Source organism: Odocoileus virginianus, chromosome 34, assembly GCF_023699985.2.
Source record: "Odocoileus virginianus isolate 20LAN1187 ecotype Illinois chromosome 34, Ovbor_1.2, whole genome shotgun sequence".
Classification (NCBI taxonomy): domain Eukaryota; kingdom Metazoa; phylum Chordata; class Mammalia; order Artiodactyla; family Cervidae; genus Odocoileus; species Odocoileus virginianus.
In genome coordinates, this window is record NC_069707.1 from 11,767,463 (window position 1) to 11,790,014 (window position 22,552).

Sequence of the window (22,552 nt, forward strand, 5' to 3'; positions counted from 1 at the left end):
TCAACAGTGACCTTTATCCTCTTAAAAAAGAAAACAAAACTATATTTGTAATTGCAGTACAATGAACATAACATTTACCATCTGAACCATTTTCAGGTGGTCAGACAGTAGTGTGAAATACGTTCACATTGTTAGTAATTCATCTCCCAAACTCTTTTCATCTTGCAAAACTAAACCTCTTGCATTAAACTCCTCACCTCGCTCTCTCCTCCATCTCCCCAGCCACTAGTAACAACCATTCTCTTTTCTGTCTCTACGAATTTGACTGCTCTAGGTACACCATATTTGTCACTGGCTTTTTTCGTTTAGCATAATGTCTTCAAGGCTCCTCTGTGTTACTGTAGCATGTGTCAAAATTTCCTTCCTTTTTAAGGCTGCATAAAATTCCATTATTCAAATTCTGTTTATCCATTTATCTGTAAATAGACACTTAGAAACTGCTTTCCACCTCTTGGCTATTGTGAATAATGCTGCTATGAACACAGGTATACATATATCTCTTTGAGACCCTGCTTTCAATTCTTTTGGGTGTATACTCAGAACTGGAATTGCTTGATCATATGATTCTACTATTTTTCATTTTTTTGAGGAGCCACCATACTGTTTCCCATAGCAGCCACACCATTTTACATTCCCATCAAAAGTGTTTAAGTTCCAATTTTTTTCTACATCCTCATGAACAGCTGTAGTTTCTTTCTTTTTTTTTAATGTGGCCATCCTATAGTATGAGATGGTATCTTACTGTGGTTTTGATTTGAAGTTCCCTGATGATTAGTGATGTTGAACGTCTTTTCACGGCTTGTTAGCTACTTGTATAGCCTCTTTGTACAGTTTGATGGTGACTTTTAAAATTCACAAAGCACTGGTATAAGACATTAAGTATCCCCAATAAAGTCAAAGACACAAGTCTATCTAGGATGATCCACACACACACAATTTAAATTAAAAAAAAAAAAGTCAAAAAAATTTCCCACTTAGGCATCAGCAGGAAATCTAACCACTCATGTGAGTCTATAAAGACTGAAGCTAGCATCTCTAACCAATGAGGCCTGAAGTGGTACCTAGCCCATTACCGATCACCTCTTTCCATGGGCAGCTCTCCCGAACATCTGAAAGGCGGAAGAGCCACGAAGTGAGTGAGTTACCCATGACACATGTGACTTGGGAGCTGGAACACCAGAACTCTACCTTTTGAAAGTTCAATGCCTGAGTCATCTCTTCTCAGCTACATTTTAGTAGAAGCTAAAAGTGGCCAGAGAAGCTCCCAGCTGCCATTCCCACAACAAGCTGATGAGACATGAGCCTTTGTGCTTGCTCCCAGCTACTCTTTGTCAGGCCCTTCTGATTGGAGGGCCACATGCCCAAAGACACACACACACAGCACCACTCAAGCCCCCCAATCCATGGGCACAGAGCCGCCACCGGGAGAGGGGCCCGCTGTGTCGGCCACTCAAGGATGCACAGAGATGGTGGGACTTGGGGAGGAAGGGTTCAAAGGTGCAGAATGGCCTGGGGGTGGAAGCTTATGCCCCTGCGGCAGACTGTAACCTCACCTTGTCTGACTCCTTCTTTAAAGTTACATAGCTTAACTTAAAATTTCATGTCCTATTTCAAAACACAGAGCCCTGGATCCTGTCCTTTCCAAGGCTTGATCTGCTAAAGTCTGCATCTTGAGCTCACAGAAGCATTTAATCAATACCTGTTGAATGAAAGCAGCTTCACATGTTAGAAGGCTGATTTGGGCAAAGATTATGAGCAGGAATCATCCTAACAGGAACTGGCTGAAAGACTGATGTATAAACCCACGAGGCCATGAGTCAAGAATGAACACAGTCCTGCCTAGAGAAAAGCCCCAAGGCAGACATGACGTGCATTGTGACATGTGAGTGGTGCTGCCCAGCTGTCCAACATCCCCGGCCAATCACTCCTGCAGAAAGAAAACAACCCTCAACTGTGCCTAGAAGAATTTATCTAATATTTACAAGGAATTTATTGACAGGGAACGGTAATCTCTGAGGAAAACTTTAGAACTGTCCCTGAGGAGTTTGGCAAATTGAACAGATATTTATCTGTCAAGTTTCAGCTGGGACTTTTGTCTGAAGGCAAGAGAATAAATAGGTCAAGTTTTCTGCAACCCTGAGTCTCTGAAATCCTTTACTAAAAGCATTTTATGGTATTCAAGTTAAAAAAAAATTTTTTTATTGATAGAAAGCAGGCTGACAATATCAAAATGACAGATTTCCTGTGAAATTTTTTTAAAAGGAAAAGAAATAGTTAAAAGGCCCCTGTAGATAAAAACATGCACATTGGGTACATAACCTACAGAAATACATATCAGGTATACTAACATACCACAAGGCCCACAGCTGACCAAGAGAAAATTTAAGTGAAGTTACTTAGAAATAAATGAAATAGTGCTAAGGCTGCATATACTACACAAATATCCTATGCTGTGTGTACATTTATTTCTACAATTATTTTTTATAATTATCATAAAATATTGGGATTTTAAAAAATTGATCACAATCTCCTGAACCTGAAAAAAAAAAGCCCTTGTATTTTGTTGCCTGCATTCCCTTCCAATCCCCAACCTTATGAATGTGCTATGTAGCTTTTTAAGCTAAAATCACAAATAAGAATGGAACTTTTATTCATTTCTTTCTTTTTTAATTGAAGTGTAATTGATTTACAATGTTATGTGAGTTTCAGGTGTATAGCAAAGTACATGTGATTCATATATACATATACATGATTCACATATGATTCATATATATACAATTCATGTATATATACATGAATACATACATGCATATATATATATACACACATGATACACATATATTCTTTTTCAGATTCTTTTCCCTTATAGGTTATTACAAGATATTGAGTATAATTCCCTCTGCTAAACAGTACCTTGTTGATTATCTATTTTATATATAATAGTGTGTATATATTAACCCCAAACTCCTAATTTAAACTAACTTTTTTAAATTGCAATCCATTACCACCCCAGAAACGCCTAGCCATGTGGAGGAATTTCACAAGTATGTCATCAGAATCCCAGCAACCACTGTGACCTACTGGACCTCACAGTAAATCATCTTGTAGGAGGAAATTCAAGATTTACCTTTTCTTCATTTGCCTTGAGCTTGGGCTTGACCTGATGTATCAGAAATACCAGCGTCTCCACTTTTACACAGTATAGAGTTTAGAGCAAAGGAAACTAAACTCTTCCACCTCTGCTTTGCCTCCGACTGGCCAGATGGAGCAACCACAGGGAAGCCAAGGGCGACCCCAGCGGACCAGATGGTGCTGTGAGGAGGGCTGGGGGCTGACTGATGTAGCAAGCAGAACAGAGGCGTGGGGACTCTGCACAAAAGCCAGATTTATGGCTGGGTGAGGCAGTTAAGGGGAGCTCACGTTCTCCCAACCATGAGATAGTAACAAGGCTTCTCACGTGATTTCAGCAAGATTTTTATAATGAAAGAGGAACCCCATCACTGGACAAGGCAAACATTTCAGATACCGATAAGAGCTGGAAAAATAAAAGATAAGGACGCACCATTAACCCTAACAATATCTACTTAGTTCCCTTTATTTAGGGGTGGGAGACTGGGGGCAGGGGGACCTTCAATCATCAAGGAGACAAGCCTCAGAATTCCAGACTGGTTTGTGTCACAGAACTTCAGTTTAAGCCCTGCTTCCAGTTCTTAAACAGCATGTGAGTTTCAGGGTGAATTACTTGTGCTTTCTGCATCTCATTTTCCCCATCTGCAACTTAAGGATAAAAATAGCTGTCCTACCTACTTCGCGAGTTGAGAATCGAATGTAGAAATACATGTGAAACCACCCAAAAAAACTGTGAAATGCAAACAGTAATATGCAGTACTATTATTAATTTTTAGTTATAAATTTAACTTGGTGCATTATAATATCGATATTATAACAGCCTGTTTCAAACATTTTGTTAACTATTAATACATGATATATACATATCTATATATACACACACACATACATAAACTTGGAATTTTTCAAGTTCCAGTCTTAGTATTTATCTGATTTTGATCAATTCCCCAATAGTTACAGCACATAAAACTAATTTTCAGATATGTCAAATGTCAAAAAAGACAATGACACAAGTCATGTACCTGTATTATTACATATTAGAAAATGTAAGAAAATAACCTAAGTACTCACTGAGCAATTGGCATTATGTTTACCCAGCTGATCTCAACCACTGTGATTTTGACCCCCAGGGGACAGTTGGCAATCTCGAAGCACATCTTCGGTTGTCACATTGGGGCACTGGCATCTACTGGGCAGTGTTCAGAGATGCTGCTAAACATCTTACAATGCACAGGACACTTTCCACAACAAAGAATTAGTTGGCTCGATACATCATTGGTGTTGAGGTTGAGAAACCCTGCCTTAAAATTGTATTGCCTGTCTCATTAAGAACACTGAAACTGAAGAACAAATATGCCTAAACATCTAAAACCACAGCGCTGAAACCAAGGACCTAAACTTAGGTCCTTAAACAAACTCTGTCAATATGGCCCAAACTTGCTTCTACCACCGTGGGTCCATGAGCTGCACTCTGAATGAACAGCTAACAGGACCTGAAGGAACTCATTTCTAATCTTAAGAAAACTTAACCCCAATTTGTATGAAGACGCAGGCAAAAGGAACATCTGATCTCCAAAGGAATAGTGCTTGGGGAGAGTAATTCTTATAAAGTGGGCAGAATGCGGATGGCTCCTAAGGCCTCAAAAGCTAAGCATCCATTGTGTAGTCCCACTGGGTCTATTTCAATTCTATGGAACTCCTTCCAAATCCATATTAACAGATGAAAAGACAAACCAATCTACGGCAAGGGATGCCCTGGAATAGGACCTCAGAAGACAAGCATGGCTAGTATTCAGCAGAGGAAAAGCAATAAATTCCACAAAGACAATAGCCCAGCTTTTTGCACAGTTCATCACCTTAGTAAGCCAATTTATCACAAGCAGTGTCTCAGCACTCACACCTGTTTTTATAAAAAAAGAAAAAATTAACATCTGCAGCATTGCTAACAGAAGTGTTTGTCCAAGGGTTCATGACCCATTGTTGGGTCATAAAATTTATGCAATGATTTGATACCAGTATTTTTAAATGAATAGGATGGAAATGGAGCAGGGGATATGAAAGAAAAGGAAAAAAGAGGATTACTTCCCAATAAAGATAAAAATTTTCCTATGACACTAAATTTTTTTTGCATGCTTATGTCTGCCTATACACTGGTTGTGAATTAAATTTACATCTCTTTGAGTAATGGTCAAAAAAAGAGCTCAAAAACAACGATTTATAAAACTGCCAAGTGGTAATTTCATCAGAATGACACATCCATTCTAATAAGATCCAATAGCAACCCAGGTCTAGAGAGTCTCGAAGCATCCAACAAATCATCACCCAAGGGAAACACTTTAGCCTAAGAAGATCAAAAGAGAAAAGGACTCTCCATCAAGGATGTGCCACATGTGAGGTCTTCACCTTTCTGCAGGCTGCAAATTAAGGCAAACCTTCATTGGACATTCAAATCCTTCCTATGAAAAGTTAAAAATGACCTCATTAAAAAAGTCAGATGAAGAACTGGGTCTGGTGGCTGTGTGGGATTCTGCTGGATGAAGAAAGAGAAGGATGATCCAAGGAATAGAAAAGGGCACATTCAAAAACACGGGCACTCCAGGGCCACCTACTGAATCCGCAAGTGACTGAATCAACAAGTGGACGGAGTAGAGAAAGCCCCCAGCTTGTTCATCCCTCTCTTGTTGAGAGGAGGGGGTGGGATGAGAGGGAGGAGGCTGTGGGAGATCTTGCTGGTCACTGCCCATCACCTTCATGCCCTCCCCCCACCCTGTCCCCAGCAGCATCACATGCAAGCCAACTCCTAGGGACACTTTGGGACACACCTCAGAAGGAGTCCCCGGCAAGCAATAGCTCAAAGATTCGGGTGGGAGGCAGCATTGGCAAAAAAAAGAAAATGGTCTTAGTGTTGACGGAAACTAGGGGAACTGAAGTAAAAGAAGAGTTCCACTCACCAGTTCAGCATGAATTTTTGCAGACACACCTATACAACCCCCCACGCCCCCCATGTACTGGGTACTAGGGAGAAATAATAGCGACTTATGATCTTAACCCTTCCCCAGAAGGCTTATTAGCTTGTGTAGGAAGGGGATGCAATAATTAACATGAAAACATTTGCAGAATCAATAAGCAAGTTCCCAGCAACGTTAATGGCATTGAGTTTCTGAGAGATGTGGTGAGCCCAACAGTCCCACAAATATTACTGGTATGTTTCTGGAATGTCAGTGAATTGAGAGGCCCAGCTACATCTGAGCCATCACAGAAACTGAAAATATTTCATGGTTTTTTTTTTAATCACCTTTTCCATAAAAATTTACAGAACAAATATAGCCTAAAATAATATAGTCTACATATTATACAGACTATAATAATATAGTCTAAATAATCCATCTAAAGATAAACTTTTTTTCTTATTTTTCTTTCAGAAATTATCAAAATGCATCTCACACATTTCCACCCATGCTCTTTCTAGCACGGTAGCATGGATATTTCTCGTTTTCTTTTTCAGTATCAAATGTTGAATTCTACTCTGCATTTTTCTCCCAAGTGTACAAGTCTCAACCAAACTTTAGCCAGCAGCCTGATCTCTATAGACCTGGTACTTCTTTGGTGACAGACGGAAACAAAGATGCTCAAGACTCAAAATGGTTAACATGACTTTTAATTAACCCTCTCTTGGAATTTTTATGAATATGGGATTCAAAGTTGTTCGCATGACTTTTAAATAACCTCTCTGTTTTAACTGCAAGGAACATGAGCCATTCTACAACCAGCGAGTTCAGACATGGGCAGGCGCCTCCCAAGATTCACACCAAGATGAAAACAGAAAAGCAGGCATCAGAATCAGGCTGTAAACACACAGCCTCTCGCTGACTCTGAGACTTATCTGTGCAGCATGTAAATCAGAAGCAGGCATCGCGCGCCTGAACCTCAGTCTTGTTCTGTGACCAAAATATACCTTGGTGATTGTACCAGGTTATTCTTGGCAAAGTATTTCTTCATTATACTACTGTTCCATTTAAGTTAAAAAAATGAACAGGCTTAAACCACACGGTTTTCCCCTCATTTAAACAGGGGCTTTTCTCACTCTCATAAATGTGTAACTATTTTACTTCCATCCGGCTTACAGCCTGATTGAAGCATTCATTTCTGTAAGTCTGTATCTGAAAGCCACAATGTAAGTTGTTCTTGGGCCTGAAGGTAAAATTAAACCAATCACTGCTGAACTTTTCCATAAGACATGTATTATTCAAAACAAACCTGGTAAGATTTTAGCTAGTAACGTTACAGAAACTTTCAGGGGAGGGAAAAAAAGAACTAGTATTAGCACTGATAGCTTACCTTTCATAATTTACAGGAATTGAGAATGTTTGTCACCTCAAGGATCTCCTTGGGCGGGCAGACAGAAGGGGAAGAATTTATATGTCCTAAGCTGCTGTGTGCCAGGGTTCCCCAAGGCACAAGACCCCCAACAGCTGACATAGCCATCCTTGATTTACAGGAAAGGGAGTGTTAATCTCCATGTATTAATTAATTTGACCAAGACCCCTAAGGAACAAAGGTAAGTATCCAAAGGTAGGAAATTCTGGATTTTCCTAATTTTTGTTGCTTTCCTGGTGTCTCAGATGGTAAAGAATCCGCCTGCAATGCGGGAGACCTGGGTTCGATCCCTGGGTAGGGAAGATCCCCTAGAGTAGGCATGGCAACCCACTCTAGTATTCGTGCCTGGAGAATTCCACGGACAGAGGACCCTGGGGGGGTTACAGTCCATGGGGTCGCATATATATATTACACCAATATCATTTTAAATTTTTCTGTACTTTTAAAATCTGAAAATATTCTGTATCTTTCAATACTTACTTATTATTGATTTAGCTGTGCCGGCTCTTAGTTGCGATGTGTAGGATCAAACCCAGGCCCCCTGCCTTGGGGGCATGGAGTCTGAACCACTGGACAACCAGGGAAGTCCCTCCTTACCTTTTTTAAAAATATCCAACTTAACTTTCAGGCTCCTCTAATAAGAAGAATGGTTGTGACTCATGTCCCTTTCATAAATACCTTTCCCTATGGGTACCCCTTCTCCAGGCAGCAAAGGCTTCTGCAGCTGGGGACCAGGACACAAGAATGAAGTGAAGAACTGAAATGCTAAGTTAACTAAAGAGCTAGAAGGTTCGAATGTACTTATTCTATGCTACAGCCTAACAAGAACACTTCACAAATGAGAATTTTGTTTTCTTGAGAGTGTAAGGTGCATGGTCATTGTTTTAAATACCAATCATACCTTAGAATATACCTCCTGAAGGCTGTGGGGGTGGGACATGACAGCCCAGACAATGTATGTGTGTGGGTTGGGTGGCGGGGTTGAGGGAGTGGTACATAGAATAATCAAGGGGGAATCTTCCTGACGTTTCCATTTCATCCAATACTAAGTAATTTAAACATTGCTCCATAGAAACATAGATCATGAAGTAAAATATGAAATTTACATTTTGAGATAAAATATAGAGGCTCCATGATATTTAGCATACTTAAGTGCTTTAGTTACATCATCAGGTATCTTAAGTAGGAAACATTTCCACTAAATAATGTGATCAATGTCTCCTGAGCACCTAGTCTGTGCTAGAACTGCTCTACGCCCTGGAATATAGCAATAAATACACCTCCTCCCCCAAAAAATCCCTTTTATGGAGCTTATATTATAGTGGGGAGACTCAACAATAAACCATAACAGTAAATAAATTCAAAGGTGAGTAAGTGCACGCTCAGACACTCAGTTCAATTCAGTCGCTCAGTCGTGTCCAACGCTTTGGGGCCCCATGGACTCTAGCCCGCCAGGTTCCTCTATCCATGGGGTTCTCCAGGCAAGAACACTGGAGGGGATTGCCATTTCCTCCTTCAGGGCAAAAAAATTAAGGGTGATAGGAGAACCAGGGAACGCGGCGGGAGGGGAGCTATAGGTTCAGAAAGGGGAGCAGAGAAGACCTCCTGACTGTGACATTTAAGCAAGGACTTGCAGGAGAGGGAGACTGCAGATTCTAGGGAAAGAAAGAACACTGGAAACAGAAGACAGAGATACAAATGCCCGGAGTGGACGACACGCAGCAGGCCAGCATGGCCGGAGCAGGACGGGTCAGAGAGGGGACAAGGAGCCACAGGGCCAGCCCTAAGGGACACTGTAAGTCTCTGGCTTTCACACTGAGATGGAAAGTCTCTATTAGAGGGCTGTGAATAGACGTGCCGCCTCATGGGGTATATTTCAAGAGGCTGATCTGGACTGCGGGCAGCAAGGGGGAAGCTGGGCCTGTTGGGCTGGGACGGTCTTGCCAGTGAGAGGTGATGGGGGTCAGACTCCGGTGGGGAGTCTGGAGACAGGTGAAAGGAGAGCCAATGGGAGGCCCAGGTGGATGGAAGTGAGCGGTATGGTCAGAAACACCACCACGATCTGATCTTCAGTCTAAGCCCCCAGAATGGGGAAGACAGTCCCTCCCTCCCTTGGAAGGGAGACAAGGAAGTGGGTTCTGCGTGTCTTGGGTGGGAGATGCCCACTGGATGTTCAAGTGCCAACACTGAGTGGTCACTGAGATTTAGGAGCCCAGAGTTCCAGGAAGAGATGGGCCTGGGTACAAACCTGCTCTCACCCACGTGAGGATGTGTGATAAACACACAGTGGATGAGCTCCCCAAGGGAATAAGTAAACCAAGGGAAGAGAAGAAGCCAAAGAGGCCCAGGACCAAAAGGCCAAGAAATCGGAAGCAACAGGAGGAGCAGTCAGTGAATCCAATTAAGAGGAAACCAAGGAGAAGCTGGGACGAATTGAGAGAGAAGCATGGAAACACACATTACCATGTGTGAGACAGATAGCCAGTGGGAATTTGTTGCACGATTCACGGAACTCAAAGCAGGACTCTGGGACAACCTAGAGGGGTGGGATGGGGTGGGAGATAGGAGCCAGGCTCCAGAGGACGGGACATATGTATGCCCATGGCTGATTCATGTTGATACGTGGCAGAAACCAGCCCAATACTGTAAAGCAACTGTTCACCAATAAAAAAAATTTTTTAAAAAAGAGGAAACCAAGAAAATATGTTGCCCACAAAGCCCCATTGAAAAAAGGCTTTCCAGGGAAGAGAATGTGAGCATTTGATGGTTCATGTAATCAGGACTGAGAACCGAGCCATTGTGAAGTTAGCAATGTGGAGGCTCTCAGTGAACCTGACCTAAGCAGGTCCAGGTGGAGAAAGCTGGGTTGACATGAGTCTGAAGATGAGGTCCATGAAACTGAAGATGGTGAATAGAGACAACTTGGCCAGGAGTTCTGCCATGAAGAACAGAGAATCCCATGCTTGCTAGGAATCCAAAAAGAGCATGGGTGGGTGGGTAGGTGGGTGTGCATGTCTGTCTGTCTGTCTTCAGGAGAAATCCCAGCACATGAATAGGGGTGAATGCAGAGAATCAGCTGTGGCAGGAGAGAGGGGAGACCTGCACGGTCCTTCATCAGCCAAAGGGGAAGGAGGCTTCCTCCCAGGACAGCTCAGACACCAGAAGGGGAACGGACCCTGGAGCCATGACCCTCCACTATTAGAGAGACTTCAGGAAAGCATCTGAGAACCACTGATAATACACATGTGAGATAAGGCACCAGGACAAAAGGGCATCAACTCTGGTGAGGAACTCTGACGATTTATCGTGAAGGTTTTCACCAGGTTGCAGCTACTTCTGAGTTTGGGGGTTTGCGGTTTTGTACTTAACTTTTGATCCATTTGTGATCATCCTATCAACTGTCAACAGAATATATATGCAGATACACGTATGTGACAGTGTGTGCATGTGTGTGTTTTCCATGAACCTGTGTCTGCTTCCGTGGAGTTCTTTACTCACTATGATCTCTTGATATCATGGATTTTCCTGGCTTATGACTGTCCTGTGAACAATGCTTCCTTTCACTTGTCACTCCACCTTCCACAAGTGGCCACAGATGACTTGAAAATAAGTCTATCCACTCAGTTTCTTTTCAGTGGCTCGAATGATACGGATTTTTAGCTTTTGTCCTTCCCTGCCCCTACACTCCACACATCTCTTGAGTTCTTTACATCTCAGCAATCCTACTCTAACAATTCTGCAACAAGAGATGTGTCATGGTCAAGTACAAAAACAGGATGGGGACCATTATCACTTTCCAGTGTTGTCCTAAAGATACCCAGGATTTCTAAACCTATCTTTAAGGTTTAGGAACGCCCTGGACCGACTTCTTCCTGACACTATCTGTAGCACTTACCACATCCCTTTCCTAGAACAAAATGATAACCTAGTCTATCACTTCACATGTAAAGTTTATTTTTCCGAAACGGCCTTACATTACCTTGGCACCAAAGCTAGAGTCCATCTGCTGTCTTCTGTTCCCTCCCAGAGACTCTCGTGTCAAGCACAGAACTAAGGAAAACAGCAGTCTTATACCAGAATGGGATCATGGGAAAAAACATCTTTATCTAAGGCCAAAACAGGAACAGACTGACAGGTGAAGTCTAGCCAAAGCTGCCTTATCACATAGGTTAATACATGGGCACCAAAAACTCTCTCTGGCAATAGTTAATGGGAATGATGACCATTGACTGAGTGTATGGCTTTGAACTTTATTAGGATCCAAGAAAAACAAGTCTTTGTCTTGTCTCTGACTATAGCTTTAAGCGTGTCTGGTTTGGTAAGTAGGTAAGTAAATAGGTCTGTAAGTCAGAGAGAGACAGGAAGGACGTGAAGGGGGAAAACAGATGGACATGTGTACATGTACATACATATATGTATACATGTCTCTATCAATTTATAAAGAATATCAAGATGAGCTGTGGATGTGTGTGCTGCATGCTCAGTCAGGTCTGACTCTTTTGCGACTCCGTGGACTGTAGTTGGCTGGGCTCCTCCGTCCATGGGGTTTTTCAGGCAAGAATACTGGAGTGGATTGCCATTTCCTCCTCCAGGGATTTTCCCCACCCCAGGACTGGACCATCGCCTCTTGCACCTCTGGCATCAGCAGGTGGATTCTTTACCACCGCACCACTAGGATGAGCCAAAGTATTCCCAATTAAATAAGCAGGTAGCATAAGAAAGATCAACAAGACGACTGGTATCGCATCTCAGCTCAGCAACTAACCGTCTCAGTAACTCTGGACAAGCCATTTCAGTTCTGGAGGTTTTCAGCTTTCCCATTTGAAAAACTGCCTAACGTCCTTTTCAGTCCCACAATACCAGAGACTATAAATAACCAACAACAGAGTCTGAGATATAGGCTTTGAAACACTGACATTAACACCTCCTAGCATTTGGGAGTCCATCTAACATGGAACTGAATAATCAAAAGACACTCAACACGCCATTAATAAACCCAAACTACTATAAATACAATGTTTAGTACCATTCAAGAGTCAAAAATCCAGATGTATCAATAGTCAAAAATTCAGGTTTATCTACTTTATTATTTATTTTCCCTGTCTCTTATATTATTGCTGTTCCTTTGATTCCATACCTTTATCCTTTCTTTTTTTAAGTCTTTCTAGTAAAGCCATTTTTACCTTGGCCTTTATTTAAGGTACACAGTTGCAAAGGACAAACACAAGTTATCACTAAAAACAAAAAAATACAACCAGGACATTTCAGGTAGTACAGTGAATAAGAATCCGCTTGCCAATGGAGGGGACACGGATTTGATCCCTGGTCCAGGAAGACTCCACATGTCACGAGCATGTGTACCAAGCCCGTGTACCACAGCTACCGAGCTTGTGCTCGGCAACAAGAGCGGTCACCAAAATGAGAAGCCCACGCACCATGGTGAAGGGTAGTCCCCGCTCGCCACAACTAGAGAATACCCGCACACAGCAACAAGGATCCAGAGCAACCAATAAGTAAATTTTCAAGGGCTTAATAGAAATTTTTTTCCAATTTAATGTGTCCAAAAAGATCTTGTTCTGAATGTTCTGTCAAAAGAAAATGCTTTTTCTTTAATCTGACAGTTGAGTTAAGGAATCTCAGCTCAGATTCATTTGTTTTCCCCATGTAAATTAATCTTACAAAGGGGGCTAAAGCTGGAGGCACACAGACACGGAAAAGTGCCCCACCAGATACTGAAGGAGCATGAGTTCCTCTCCGTGTTGTTCCCACATCCATTCAATAGCTGTTGAAGGGAGAGGCTGCAGGGACCCTGCACCAACTTCAGATTTCTGGGGAAGGGCAGCATGGCTCTTCTCAAACACAATCTTGCACCACCAAGACAGCATCATCTATTCTACTTAGTGGTTCAGTGAAGGACCACTTCGGAAGGATAATCTCTTGGCAAGGAGCCCAGCCCTTATCTTACACTTCCAAGCCTTCCAGACCAGGCCTGGGGTAAGGAGGCTTTGCGAGTCACTCCCTCTGTGCTAAAAGTTCCGAAAGGAAGGTGTTATCTGCTTGCCTTCCAAACACCAGGTCGGTCTGGATTAGAGGCAGAAGGCTCTTCAACAGACTTCAGCTTCTGTCTGCAAGCTCTGGTGAAAATCAAGGGGCTGACAAGTGTTAATGTGACTACACAAGAAGGTAGCTGGGGCTTCCTCCTTCCCTGCTCTGAATGGTTGCCAGCCCGGTCAAAGCTTCACTTTCTACACGCAAAGGAAGCGTAATAAATAAAACCTTTATTACTACGTTTCTACCAACATCCCTATTAATTCTAACCTACCTGGGCAACACTCACATTCCTCCAGCCCCAGAACACTTCTCTATAAAGGAAGGCACCCACTGAAGAGGCCCACACACTGCCCGCCCTGAAATAACTCAGAGCCTCACTCTACTGAAAGTATAAGACTTCAGAATTCCTGAGGGTGATAGATGGAAGGCCACAGTGAAACGCTGCAAACGTGTTAGGGAAAACTCCAGTAGCTGTTCTGTAGCACACTGACTTTTCAGAAATTCTATAAATAACCTTCCAAGTTTACAGTGACTTCAATAAAGCTTCCTATTTCTGTCTCTCCACCTACCAATTTTCTGAGAATTACACGCTTGGCCAAATTAACGTAAAGCTGAGAGAAGGACTCTGCCATCCCTCTAGCCCTGTTGATAAATTCAGGGCTCAAACAAATGCCCAATGAATGAGCCACCTCGGAGGGGTTATGACATGAATCAGTATTCTACTTACAATTAGGTTCCCCTCCCAACACACACACACACACACACACAGATTACAAGGGATTCTATTTCTTTTTCAGAAAGTTTGAGGAAAAGTTAAGGATAAACATGAATAAAGAGTGAACATCCAATTACAAGTTCAAAAAGAAATTCTTCAATGAAAGAGCTTACTCAGCTCCAAAGTAAGTCCCTGATAAAGTTATGTAATAACCAGGGAACTGTAAAATATAATCTCTGATCACACTTTCATTTCTTTCCGGGCCCTGAAAGAAGTAACTGGTAAAGATAAGGTCATGGCCATTAATGCTTTAACATGACCAGACTGAGAAATGGAACTTCCTTGACGTATCAGAAAAAAGAAACCCCGACAACATATTCCCATCCACTTTGGGAGAGCTCATTAGTAAAACAGGATGGGGAAATTGCCATCAATCACCAATAGGTCTACGAAAGCATCCACACACTCCAGCTTGAAAGGGCCTATTCCCTTGTGCTCACCAACGTGGGCTGCCCAAGTACAAAATCATGGGAAACAAAAGTCAGCACCCAGTGAAATAAAAAGGAATATTTCAAGAAACGCCGATCTCACACATAAAATGAAGCCTCAACAGCAAAAGCAGGGAAATGAACGTTTATAGCCTTACCTTTGCCAGAACTCTGGATGTAACCAGTGCATCTCAGGTTCTTTTAATGAGGGTCTCTCTATACATCCACGGACTCCCTCTTCTTTCGGCCCATGGTAAGGCAGGAAACAACGTTCTAACACTTCAAATGCTTGGCCGTTAAGAGCTAAAAACAGATCCTGTGCAATGCTGGATATATTTTTGTCTGCTAGCTACACACCCTCATCATGTTCAATTTTTTCCATTGGTGGAAGAGTATGATGCAGGCTTAACCAGAAAGTGGTTTTCCATGGACTGCCGGCAGCGATTAGCCAGGACAGCCTGCCATCAGGCCTGGAGCCGCCGGGCTTGCCCATGACTGCTCTGCTGTGGGCCCTGCATTCCAGAATCACCACCCAAGTTCCATAGGAACGCAGCGCCCCAGTTTGCTGAATAAAGGTTTACTCACTCGAAGGGTGCCTCAGCTGCTTTTTTAAGCCCCTTGGCAGGAAGAATACACACCTACCATCCTGGTGTTTGAGCGGTAGTAAATATTCTGTCTCCAAAACCACAGCTGGAATGTCGGCCATAAAAACCCTGCCTCAAGAGCAGCCCTTCCAAATCATTTTGTGATTTGCAAAATAGAGGGTGTGCACTCTTTGTGCCTTGCTGGAGTTATTTCCTCTTCCAGTGAGCTGAAAACTACAGAGCCTTACACTGGAAGTCCCTGTTATTCCAAAAGGTGGCTATTTTCTCCAAAAAATGCATTTAACTGCCCTTAAAAAAAAAAAAAAAATGGTGATAAACCAGAGGTTCAAAGGTTTTGAAGTCTTGCTGTAGCTTTTGAAAAAAGACCCCCCATTTCAAGTATTCCCAAAAGATAAGGTGAGGTATTGGGGAGGGGGTGCTGAATGAGAGAACAAGATTCCATCTCTGCAGTAAGATTTTCCATTTTAAGTTTCAATTTTTGAAATTATAGTCCATAGAAGAAAACAGTTTAAGCAGAGGTTTCCAAGTTATTCTGGACAAACACATGACAACAGTTTTTTTCAGAAAGCACTTCTCATAAAAAATGTGAATGAAGGACTTCACCGGTGACCCAGTGGCTAAGACTATACCATCCCAAAGCAGGAGGCCCAGGTTCGATCCCTGATTGGGGAACCAGATCCTACAAGTCGCATATAAGATTCTACATGTCACAACCAAAGGTCAAATATCCTGTGTGCCACAAAGAAGACCCAGTACAGCCAAATTAATACTTTTTAAAAGCAAAAAAAAATTTTTTTAAAGACCTGTTTAAAAAAAAAATGAATGGATCCATACATGCAACAGACAAGATTCTTAAGTAATATTAAAGACAAGATTCTACTTTAGACACATAAGCTTTTAATTCCTTATCTTGCATAAGAAAATCAGTATTTATGTACACATACATACATCAACACACCCAGGTACACACTCACACACATGCAAACTGAATTTTGTTTCCATACAGTTTCCATGTAGTTAATACATGTTTGAAGATATACTTTCTAATCTTAGTTGACACATAAGAGCTATCACAAAACATCATTAGCCTGATAGTTATAAAAAGCCATCTAACCTCCACAAAAATTGACATTGGTGAACACAGAACCAAGGAATTTTTAGTGCTGGTGGAGAAAGAAGAATAAAAAATTCCCATCTCCAAGCCACTCATCAGAAATGAGGCTTCAGGTGACTTGCTTAAGGCCACACCGCTGCAGAGCCAAGACTGCCACCCAAGTAACCACAAGCCCTGGGACGAAGTCAGAAGGTTGCCACGGAAGCCACATCACATAACAGAAAACATGGGAATTCCCAAAATGTTCATTTAACCTGTGTCTGTATTTAAAAAAAAAAGTCTAGGTAAATACAAAAGAAGAAAGGGTGCAATTTAAGTCACTGAGCTCCTTTAGCTCTAGCACCATCATTTGTTACCCAAAAAATAAAGTATCAGCCAACAGAAAACAAGCATGTTTCTGCCAAACAACCCTGAGACAGAATAACTACTCCTTGATACAAAGGAGAGAAAGGGAATTATATCAGAACGAATATGTTTCTGAGGGTGGAAAACATATCAGAAGAACAATTAATTGCAAGGAAATATTTTTGTATCCCTGTTATTAAGACAATTCTGACCTTTTGATATATTGTATACACATAGATCACTCTAAGTCAGAACTGTCCAAAAGACCGGCTTATCTTCAACATTCCTCAGACACTTCCAATGGGTTTGCATTGCCTGATTCCATTCTTTATCACTGAGGTCACCCAAGTAACTTTAGTTCTATGAATTTAGAGAGTCACTTGGGGTTTTCAAGGTCATTAGACTTTGTCCAACTACAGCAAAATACTCTCAGCTTAGTATTTCATCCTAAAATTACAAAACCCAGCATATTTCCACACCATAAAACCTAGACTTTATCTTTCTAATGCTTCATTCTGACATAATAATTTAACAGGATATATGCATTAATAGTCATCTAAAACTGAATTCCTTGGCAAAGATCTCAGCACTATGTAAATTACTAAAGAAATATTCTGTCCTCAAACACATACTGCAAAATGACCCATGTAAAAGCAAATATAGCAAAATGTTAACAATTACAGAGTAGAATTCAAGTTATGGGTCTATTAAGTTCAGTTGCTCAGTCATGTCCGACTCTTTGCAATCCCATGAACTGCAGCACACCAGGCTTCCCTGTCCATCACCAACTCCCAGAGCTTGCTCAAACTCACGTCCATCGAATTGGTGATACCATCCAACCATCTCATCCTCTGTCATCCCTTTCTCCTCCTGCCTTCAATCCTTCCCAGCATCAGGGTCTTTTCCAGTGAGTCAGTTCTTCGCATTAGATGGCCAAAGTATTGGAGCTTCAGCTTCAGCATCAGTCCTTCCAATGAATATTCAGGACCATTTCCTTTAGGATGGACTGGTTGGATCTCCTTGCAGTCCACGGGACTCTCAAGAGTCTTCTCCAACACTACAGTTCAAAAGCATCAATTTTTCAGAGCTCAGCTTTCTTTATGGTCCAACTCTCACATCCATACATGACTATTGAAAAAACCATAGGTTTGACTAGACGGACATTTGTCAGCAAAGTAACATCTCTATGTCTCTGCTTTTTAAAATGCTGTCTAAGTCTACTATTCACTATAAAATTCTCTGAACTTTTCTGTATTTTCACAGATATTCTTAATAAAAGGTTAGAAGGAAGTGACACAAACACACACACAAAGTAGAAAAATGGTTGCCAGGATGGAGAAGGGAGAAATAGATGAGGTTGGTAAAAGGGAACAAATTTTCAGCTAATAAGAAATGTTTAATAAACATAAAATGTAGTGGAAATCCAGATTTCACAAGGGACATGAGTTAAAAACTCATTTCCTAGTGACTTAGGAGCCTTCTAAAGACCCTGATGCTGGGAAAGATTGAAGGCAGGAGGGGAAGGGGACAACAGAGGATGAGATGGTTGGATGGCATCACCGACTCGATGGGCATAAGTCTGAGCAAGCTCTAGGAGTTGGTGATGGACAGGGAAACCTAGAGTGCTGCAGTCCATGGGGTTGCAAAGATTTGAACACTACTGAGCGACTGAACTGAACTGAAATCCCATTACCCTCACCATAAAATGGGGTGGATAATAATGTCTATCTAGAATAAAAATATAAAAACATATAAGTAGTTAATCTCTAAGTAGTTACAGAAAAACTGACATTAAGCATACAATTTTAAAAGGAGTATGTTGGAACAGGGGCAATCCAGGAGAGAGGGGATACATGAATACATATGACTGATTCACTTTGTTCTGTGACAGAAATTAACACAACATTGTATCTATACCCCCAATAAGTTAAAATAATAATAATAACAATAAAAGAAAGTCAGGAACAAAAAAAAAAGAATATGAGCTCTCAGAAATAACCTCTCCACTTACAAATCAAGAAACTCAATTCCTACCATATTCTTCACTTCTGACATCAGACACACAATGATACAGGAAGAACATCCCATCAAGCATTATTTATTAATAATCTATAGTCAATTCTAAGGGCTTCATCTGGTTTTAAACACACACACACACTGCCTTCCCAGGAGGTACAGTTGATAAAGAATCTGCCTGCCAATGCAGGAGACCTAAGAGATGCAGGCTTCTGGCAACCCACTCCAGTATTCTTGACTAGAAAGTTCAATGGACAGAGGAGCCTGGTGGGCTATAGTCCATATGGTCCCAAAGAGTCAGACATGACTATGCACACATGTGTGTATACACACACACATACACACATATCATAGTAATAATAAAGACTAAAAACATAAATTACTTTTATCCAAACAGGATCCCAAAAGATAGAATAATCACTCACAAATATAAACATCCACCTTTGAGGAAATAACACAAACGAGGAAAACCTCCACAATACGCTAACGTGCTAAAAGAGCTTTTAGTCCACTGCTTCATCATGATGGAAAAGCAATATTTCAAATAACATGGGCGTGAAAAGATATGGAATTGAGCGATGCCTTTGCAAAAATGTCCTAGATGAAGGCCACGCCAGAAGAAAAGGAAACATGCAAAATATTCATGTGAAAACCCTAAAATCCAAAAAAATATCACCTGAGGCGGCCTTCCTCCCCATTTCACCAAAAGGCAAAAATCGTAACAAGTCTGTTTCTAAAACCAAATGCGACTGAATTAGCCCAGAGATGAGTGAACGTGTATGTGGCTGGCCTTCATATACAAACTCCTACAGTTTGAAAGTTTCACCTCCCACATGTGACCCTGGAAACACACACGATTGACACGTGGAATCCCTCTGCCATCCAGGCATTGTTCCCAGGGGCCAGCAAACAGCGCAGGTCCCAGACATTAGGGTCCCTCTTTCTTGACCTCAGACCCTGTGGTGTGACATTAGATCAATCACTTTTCAGCTTCTCAATCTGTGAAAGAGAGATAATACTACCTATTCACAGTCCTTCCTAAAGGAGGTCAGTCCTGGGTGTTCATTGGAAGGACTGATGCTGAGACTGAAACTCCAATACTTTGGCCACCTCATGCGAAGAGTTGACTCATTGGAAAAGACCCTGATGCTGGGAGGGATTGAGGGCAGGAGGAGAAGGCGACGACAGAGGATGAGATGGCTGGATGGCATCACCGACTCGATGGACATGAGTTTGGGTAAACTCCGGGAGTTGGTGATGGACAGGGAGGCCTGGCATGCTGCGATTCATGGGGACGCAAAGAGTCGGACATGACTGAGCGACTGAACTGAACTGACCTGACCTCACAGGGCTGTTGTCAGGATTAAGTAAAATAATACATGCAGATTGTGTAACACAAGGCCTGCCCAAGAATGCAAAGCAGAGATCTTGTTATGTGTCTACTGCTACGTCTAGTGCTTTAAAAAGTACCTGGCACATGGTGAATACCCAATAAATCAGTAAATATCCCTTGAGTCAGTGAATGAATGAGTGAGTGAATGGGAGATGATGGTGATGATGGCAGTGGTGATGAACAGGCAAAGAAAAGAGCACTGGGAAATTCCCCAGCAGTCCAGCGGTTAGGACTCCGCGCTTTCACTGCTGAGGGTCCAGGATTCAATCCCAGGTCAGGGAACTAAGATCCTGCAAGCTGCACAGTACGGCCAATAAACAAACAAACAGATAAAATAAAAACTTGTTTTAAAAAAGAGCTTCCGGTGCAGTCTACATATTTGTGTCAGAAGACCCTAAAACCCATTTAAAATAAACCATTCACACATTATCAATGCCCACCAAGCACATCTTCCAGAGAGTTCCTACTTGAAATTGTCCAGCTGTTCTGTAGCATTGCACATTCCAGGCTGCTTTAGCCTCACAGAGATGCGTGAACAGCCCACCGTCATGCACCTTTCAAGTCAACAGTCAACTCTAAGACAATTCAAAATGCAATGCTAGCATGGTAAAGTGTTGCTTTAAAACCACAACTTCACAAATGTGGATTAAGAAGAAAACTGTGCTCCTGTAAATCAATGAAAAACTTAGTATTTACAAAATGAGAGCAAAATAGAGAGCAAAATTAACTTTCAAGTTTTCAAAAGCAAACTGGAGGTGCCTATAAAATCTACAATGTTAAGATAATTCAAGATGCAATACTAACATGGTATTTAGTTGCTTTAAAACCACAGCACATCTAAATTTTATAATACAGTCTGTTTCTAAGTGTTTTGAAGGCATCAAATGTGCAAAAAAATAAAATTAATGGAGATAGTTATCATGAAAATGAAAGATTTTACAGTGTAATATTTTATGAAATCCAAGTGGTACCTTACATTTCAAACAATTAAGCCCTAACAATTTACCCAAATGAGCAGTTAATTACTTTAAGAATGAGCAAATATTAAGTGACATAAAAATTAAGATCTAGAGAAAATTCTTAAAAAAGCTTTCCTTTAAAGGACCTTTTTTCTCTAAGTCCTAATACCCAAATTAAAAACACTTTGATGTTAACAATTATTGACAATGTATAAAATTCTAAATTTGGGGAGTTAAATCTTTTTTATTTTTCTTTTTGGCTGTAGTTTTCAGCTTGCCAGACCTTAGTTCTCTGACCAGGAACTGAACCCAGACCCTCGTCAGGGACAGCATGGAGCCCTAACCACTGGACTGCCAGGGAATCCCCCCAAATCCTAAATTCTGAAACGAAATAGAAAATTTTATTACCAAGTAATAGGTAATATTTTATATAAATGACAAAATGTGTATTAAAATCATGCTACCAATGGAAATAAAACTACAAAATGAGTTTCAGATAAGGTATTATTAAAATAAAAAAGTTTAGTAGAAAAAATTATTAATAGGAACTATGCTTGTAAAATCCTGTCTTATAAATACTAACCACTAGACACACCTGTTTACAACATTTTTGAAGGTTTATATTGGAAGTGAAGAAAATACAAGTAAAAAAAAAAAAGAAAGAAAATACAAGTAATCTACCCAGAATTCAATGTAATTAAGAAGTGTTCAATTCTGCCTCTCACAATATTTTCTTTTTGTGGACTGAAGTGAAACTGTTTTAGCTGAAAGGTTTCTAATCAGTTTAACTCAGAATAATTGAATCTGAGTTTTTGAAGAGACCCTGCAGGTCATCCATCTATCAAGCATGGTCCCGCTTCCAATTTGAGAACCATCTCCGGTATCCTGATAGATGGACTCCTCCCTTCTCCCTAAATACATGGAGGGATGGGAAGTTCCCAGCTCTATTAGGGGGCACATTCCACTGGTAAGTCACCAACTGATAGATGAGAACTCCTTCCCTAGACTTCAGATGAGTCATCCTAAAACCTCCACTAATTAAGTTCAGCCTTTCCATCATTATCCGCACACACATTTTACACGCCCTTTCCACCAAATTGCCCTACAAACAGCAGCAGGGTTCACGGTTCTTCCTGGCTCTCTCCCCAGCTTTTAGACCATCTTCACAATGAAGCCAGAGCCACCTTGTAAAACAGAAAAGACAGACAACACCAGATTATGTTTTTCACTAAAAATCAAATGCACGTGGAAGAGTCCTAAGGGCATCAGTCTGCATCGCCCCACTCAGAGTAACAGAGGCCACAGGCCCTCTCGGGTGCCACGAAGTCTGGGAAACGTTGGGGCTCCAGTGGCGAAGGCA

At 41.4% G+C, this 22,552-nt stretch overlaps 1 protein-coding gene and 1 long non-coding RNA gene across 6 annotated transcripts in view; one reads left to right on the forward strand and one right to left on the reverse strand.

The window, feature by feature from the left end:
• TIAM2 (TIAM Rac1 associated GEF 2) overlaps nt 1–22,552 on the reverse strand; it is a 244,678-nt gene that overhangs the window by 124,779 nt on the left and 97,347 nt on the right. For 2 of the 5 annotated variants that reach the window (XM_020880123.2, XM_020880116.2), the window contains exon 1: nt 1,700–1,841. The exons of 1 other annotated variant lie outside the window; for it this stretch is intronic. The gene's annotated coding sequence lies outside the window, so the exon portion shown is untranslated. Of the gene's footprint in view, nt 1–1,699; nt 1,842–3,127; nt 3,257–14,918; nt 15,017–22,552 lie in introns of those variants that run through there. 2 more of the 5 variants (XM_020880120.2, XM_020880121.2) reach the window with 2 other exon arrangements.
• LOC110129014 (uncharacterized) lies at nt 6,016–8,351 on the forward strand. Its single transcript, XR_002311353.2, has 2 exons — nt 6,016–7,687; nt 8,135–8,351. It is a non-coding gene; the product is annotated as an uncharacterized lncRNA (long non-coding RNA).